This window comes from Macadamia integrifolia, unplaced genomic scaffold (genome assembly GCF_013358625.1).
Source record: "Macadamia integrifolia cultivar HAES 741 unplaced genomic scaffold, SCU_Mint_v3 scaffold947, whole genome shotgun sequence".
Taxonomy (NCBI): Eukaryota; Viridiplantae; Streptophyta; class Magnoliopsida; order Proteales; family Proteaceae; genus Macadamia; species Macadamia integrifolia.
The window spans coordinates 170754-177480 of NW_024870592.1; positions in this window are offsets into that span (position 1 = coordinate 170754).

Below are 6727 nucleotides of genomic sequence, written 5' to 3' on the forward strand. Positions count from 1 at the left end.
TAGTTTGAAGAGCTTGCTCAATAACATCATATCCACATGACAATCAACATTTATTTCCGATCATGTTATCTCCGACAATATCATGCTTGCTCATGAAGTGTCCCACTACATTAAAAAGAAGAAGAAAGGTAAGAAGAAGCTGGTAGCAGGAAAGCTTGACATGGCTAAGGCCTAGGGAGTCTCAAATGGCCTTTTGTTGAGGCTGTTCTATGTTGGCTTGGTTTCAATGATAAATTGGTTACCATGCTTAATGCATCACCTGAGACTCATATGATATTCTCATAAATGGAGTGGTTAGAGGGACAATTACTCCTCTAAGGGAATATGACAAGGGGATCCCCTTTCTCCGGCCATCTTTATGTTATGCTCCCAAGCCTTGAGTTCCCTTCTATATGATGCGAAGTCCAAGGGTCATATTAATGGTATCAAGGTGTGCAATAGATACACCCCTATCACTCACTTACTTTTTGCAGATGATAGCTTATTATTTTTAGAGGTGAATGTTCACGAGATTCAGAACTTGAAGGATTATTTGGAGCTTTATTGTAAAGCGAGTGGTCAAATGATTGATTGCTAAAAATCTTCCATCACTTTTAGTCCAAACATCAACCACATTTCAAGAGGTGGTTCTCCCGTATCATGAAAATTCCTTATGGAGTCGGTCCTAGGAAGTACCTGGGTTTGCCAACAAAGTTTGGGACCTCTAAGGCATAACATTTTAAAGAGGTCTCGGAGAAGACCTTAGGGAAATTGTATGGTTGGAAGCAACGATTGCTATCCATTATGGGAAGGAAATTATGTTGAAATAGGTTGCTTTGTCTATAAACACCTTCGTCACCTCTCACTTCAAGTTACCACCGTCTCATCACTCTAAAATCAGAAGTGTTGCTACTCACTTCTTCTGGGGAAATGATGAGGACAAAGAAAAAAATTGCCGGGTTTCTTGGAAGAGACTTTGTAGATCAAAAGCAAAAGGGGGGGGGGGGGCTAGGTTTTCTTGACCTTGTTGTTCAAAACAAGCTTTGCTAGGGAAGTTGGCCTGGCGCTTTGGGAAAACCTCTCAGTCTTATTGGACCTCTTTTATGAAGGAAATCTACTATCCTAATTCTACTTTCTTAGAAGCCCAATTGGAAAGCAATCCTTCTTGGGCTTGGGGAGGTATATTAGAAGGTCGACAAGTTATTCTTGATGGTTTGGTTTGGAATGTTGGTGATTGGAGGAACATCCATGTGTATGACGATAAATGGTTGCCTTCATCCTCAATTACAAACTTCAGTTTCTCAATTCTATAGAGTTAACCATTTGCAGAGGCAAAGGAACCACATTGTAGGATTCACAAGACGCGATGTGCACCCGTATAATGCGAGAAGTTTGGTGTTCTTTATGGAGTAAAGCTTGTGTTGAGATACAAAGATGTTGACATAGAAAATTTGGGAGATCCTAACTTGTGAGTCAAAGGGGGAGTTTGTTGGGATCCTCCCCACTTTTATAGAGGGGGACCCGCCACAATTTATATTTCAAATCAATGTTACAAACCGACTTGAATTCCTCAAGTCTTTGTTTTCTATCAAGAAACGTCACACATAGATAAGTGGTTGTGTTTTCCAAACGAGTTAATTTTTTTTTTATATGAGCATGAGTGAGAGGGAAATACATGAAAAATATAACCTCTTCTCTCTCTCTCTCTCTGTTCAATTTTCTTGAGAGTGAGTGGAGAGAAGAAAAGGAGAAGAAGATAAGATACACTTTCTAGGTGGGGTTACAACGTGATGGTATTCTCTCTGTCAAGGGAAGAAGGAAAGGTAGTGAGGCTTTTCTGTATTTTGTCTTGACGGATTTGAAGATGAGAATATTGTAATATAATGAATTCACCTTTTGGTGAGTTTTTTGTAATTCAAGAGAATTTTGTTCTTGTTGTTTTGGTAACCTCTATATGTTTATTTATCTAGTAATCCAGTTATTGATTATATTACAAATTTTACCTAGATGGTATCTCGTGGTTTTTCTCTTTCGTCTTGGAAGAGTTTTCCATGCTACAATTGGTATACACTTTTGTAGTTGGGTTGATTTGTTTAAGTGTGTTATTATTTTACACATACTTGATTATCATTGTATATCTTCGTTAATTTGCACATAGGTGGGAAAAGGTTATTTTTTCCAACATTAGTCTCAACATGCAGTTGGGTTGATTTGTTTTAGTGTGTTATTATTTTACACATACTTGGTTATCTATGTATATCTTCATTAATTTGCATACATGTGGGAAAGGGTTAATTTTTCAACATTAGTCTTAACAATTTCTCACTTATATGGTAAAGGAAGTACTTAACATTTTCCTCAAACCTTCAATGGACCCAAGAAAGACGAAAAGAAACACGTAAGTAATGAAGGAAAAAATTTGATAACCCCTATGTCATCTGAATCCCTAGCATTACTGAAACATCATCATCATCATTGACGACCTTAGCCCTTGAGATTGTTATTATTTTACACATACTTGGTTATCTATGTATATCTTCATTAATTTGCATACATGTGGGAAAGGGTTAATTTTCAACATTAGTCTTAACAATTTCTCACTTATATGGTAAAGGAAGTACTTAACATTTTCCTCAAACCTTCAATGGACCCAAGAAAGACGAAAAGAAACACGTAAGTAATGAAGGAAAAAATTTGATAACCCCTATGTCATCTGAATCCCTAGCATTACTAAAACATCATCATCATCATTGCCGACCTTAGCACTTGAGATTGGAAACAAATTAATAACATATAGAAGAAAGTTTGGTGTTTGGTTTCTTCTTCAGGATAGATGTTTATGTTGAGAGAGAGAGAGAGAAGAAAGTTTGGTGTCTAGTTTCTTCTTCAAGATAGATTTTTGTGGTGGGAGAGAGAGAAAAGAAAGTTTGGTGTTTGGTTTCTTCTACACGATAGATTTTTGTGGTGAGAAAGAAGGAAGCGGTGATCACCCGATTAGATTGGTATTAGTCAAGACTCGAGACCGATCCTCGATTGAGTTAGGTATAAGGGTAATATGGTCCAAAATTTCCATTTAAAAAAAAATGAAAAAAGGTAAATCCATTCGATCCCAGCTGATACCAATCTAATTCATTGATACCTGAAATCGATCCCAAGCTTTAAAACACACAGAGAGAGAGAGAGAGAGAGAGAGAGAGAGAGAGAGAGAGAGAGAGAGAGAGAGAGAGAGAGAGAGAGAGAGAGAGAGAGAGAGAGAGAGAGAGAGAGAGAGAGAGAGTTTCAAATCCTATGCATTCAATGGTTGGAAGAGCCTCAAACATCCACCTAACCATTGGATCCTCAGCGTCACTTTTTTTTTCGATAGGTAAGAAAAGTTATTTTAGACAGAACAAAGAAAAAGAAGATAAGGTGACCATTCCCCCTATTAGACAGGCCTAAGGAAGGGAGAGCAGCCCCTAAAAAAAAAACCAGAATAGACCCTGCATCACAAAGGAAAATTGGAAAGGAACATTTCTACACTCGGAAAGAAATACTCGCCACAATGGCCTATGCCAAAAATCATAAAGGCTTTGTTTGGTTGTAAGGGAATGCAAATTTTTTATGTCAAGTAGAATTTTTTTTCCAGGAAAAATAAATGTAGATGTTTGATTGCAAGGGAAATATATTTTACATGTGAAAAAAATTTCACTTAATCATTAAAATTTCTGTTTTTATTTCCCCACTAAAATAGGAAGAAAAAAAAAACCCTACTCTCATGATCTCTTCCACTCTCGCGATACTCACCCCGCTCATGACTGTCAACGATCTCTCTCTCTTTCTCTCTCTCTCTCTCTCTCTCTCTCAAGCGATTCAATTGGGTTTGTTTTAACCAAAAGACTTTGGGTTTGAGCCAGATGGAGCATTACTGACCTGTTGAGTTTGTTTTGACCAAAAGATTTTTTGGAATGGGCCTTTCAGTTATCACTTGTGATCTATTACTGTTTTCTTTGTGATCATCTTTTATATTATTTTAAATATTTATTTATGTTGCATTCATTTGATATATAGAATGAAATGGTTTATTTTAGTTAGTGATAGAGCATAGTATCTGATGACATTTGGTTTGATTTGGTACAGACCTTGAATGACTTGATTCACATAAACAATATAAATTTTGACAAGTTGGGTGGGTTCTGAATTGAAAAGTACCCCCCCCCCAATCTCTTTTGAGGAGTTTGGTTGGATTATTAGTTTTTTTTTTAATTTTATATCAATTTTACATCCAGACAAAGAACTATGGTAAATTAATTTCACTTCACTTCTGTTGCAACCAAACGACTCAAAAGGGGGGGGGAAATCACCTCACTGCCCTTCACTTCACTTCACTTCACTTCACTTCCCTTCACTTCCCTACCCTTCCCATTTCCCTTGCAACCAAACGCAGCCAAAGTTAATAAAAATATAATTTTTTTGAAAGATTTGAATAGTGGAAATGTTATAATGCAATTCTTTATCAACAAACTGGGCTATCAACTTTCCTCACAAGATTACCAAGAACTGATTCCCCCTCTTGAATTTCTTGTCCCTCTAGCTGATTGAGGTTGACTCTGTATGTAATTAACTTTTTCATGTTAGTATTTTTTGTTTTTTTACTAAAAGAAATTCTATTGTAATTAAATATTACATATTTCTTGAATTAATAATTTGAATATTTTCATAAGTTTAGATGAAGAATTTGCATTTGTTTTTCTTCCTTCTCTTCCTTTTCAGAGCTTGCTTATACAACAGTTTTGATGGAAAAATGCATTGTTTATAGTTTTGGGGTATAGACATTAGAGATAATTTGGGAAAGCATTCAAGTGATTTCATTTCTTCATTATCCTTGCTAAATGCAAAAGATGTAGTACTAAAGGATGTGTTAGATCCTCGACTCTCACCACCAACACAAGTGGTAGTGCAAGATCTAACTTTCTTCATTGTCCTTGCTAAATGCAAAAGATGTTTGGTCCTTGTTTTCTTCTCCTACCTTGTCTAAGTCTTTGTGGTACCTCTTAATTCTCACTAATCTGGTTTGTATCTACCATTACCAATGTATTGTGTGTTGCAACATCATTAAACCATCTCTAATTGTCTCATTAAGGCTCCAACTTCAATAATGGTAGCCAAGTCAAATATTCAATCCATGTTCTCATCATACGGAATTACCTAATTTCCTTGTATCTTACTCATTCCTAAATGAACCTAAACTCCAAAAGAGGAAAGAATTATCCTTTGTTTAATCTGCATCTATATATGTGGGAGGGCCGGAGATCTTGCATCACGTACCTCTTTCCCCCACCTCGAGCGCCCATTCATTGTGGCGTCAGAAAAATGTGTGTGTGTGTGTGTGTTTTTTTTTGTTTAAAGATTTATTAAAAGGTGAAAAGAAGGGAACATTATAACGAACTAAGAAATTTCCCCTTGATCAAAACTTTGATGACAACTGTCATGACTCTAGAGCTTATGTGGTTGTGGGGTCACAGCATATATGGGGACCCTCAAGACTTTTTTTTTTTTTTTTTGGCCTAGTCCTAAGGGCTCATACTGACCCCATAATCGCATGGACCAGGTCATATGGTTCTTATTCAACTTTCACTGAAAACATACGGTTCTCATTCAAATTTCACTAAAAACAGTGAAGAGCACTAAACAACCCTGTGTGAGACTGTGAGTAAGGATGTCAATTTCAAACCGAAATCAAATATCGAAACCAAAATCGAGCCGAATTAATCGAACCGAATCGCATCGAATTTATTAGATTCAAATTCGGTTTGAATGTATGAGTATGCTATTCGGTTCGGCTCGGTTTCAATTTAGGATGTCAGAACCATCGATTCGAACCGAAACCGAACCAAATTGCTCTTATTATTCAAGAGTGTTTTTTGCAAGCTTTGTTTTTGTATGTGGTAAGTGTTTTTTACAATTTATCATCACATATTTACAAGCTAAGATAATTTTGGAGTTAGCAATGGCCACAAGGCTCATAACTTGAGCCCATTATGACATTTGGTCCATTAGAGTCATGGTTCAAAAGTGGAATCGTTTTCATAACCGAATTAAAACCAAGGTAGAAAATTGAATTAAAATCACATATTAGAACCGAATTGGAATCGTAACCGAATCGAGTGGAATTGAATCGGTTTGAGTATCTAAATATGGAATCAAGTCAGTTCTCGGTTTGATTATGGTCCACCTTATCATCATTTGTAACCTAATCGACCGAACCAAATAACCGAAACTGAATCGATTGACACCCATAACTGTGAGTGGTCCAAGGTGTGCTTAGTGGAAGTCAAACTTAGGATATTCGAGTTTATGGCTCATACTAGGGGTGTCAATTCGTGGCCCGAACCGGCTAAACCGATCGGGACTGACCGTTTATAGATCGGCCCGGCCCGGACCGTTTATTAAACATGTCGGGCTTGGGCCCGGCCCGTTTATAAATGGTCGGTCTCGGTTTTGCTACTTGAACCGTCGGGCGCCCGACCGAGACCGATTGAATAACGCCCGACCGAGATCGGCCTATTGTGCACCGACTTGGCCCGACCCTTTAATGATTGTAGAATACCTATTTTACCCCCCAAATTAAAGAATAAAAAGTAAAAAGTAAAGACATGTTCACATTTTAAATAATGGTTATATTTGGTATCATTTATTGATTTATTGTAATTTTTTTGGGCTTGCATGAGTGGGCCGGAATATAATAGCACATTTTAAAGAGGGTCCGTTT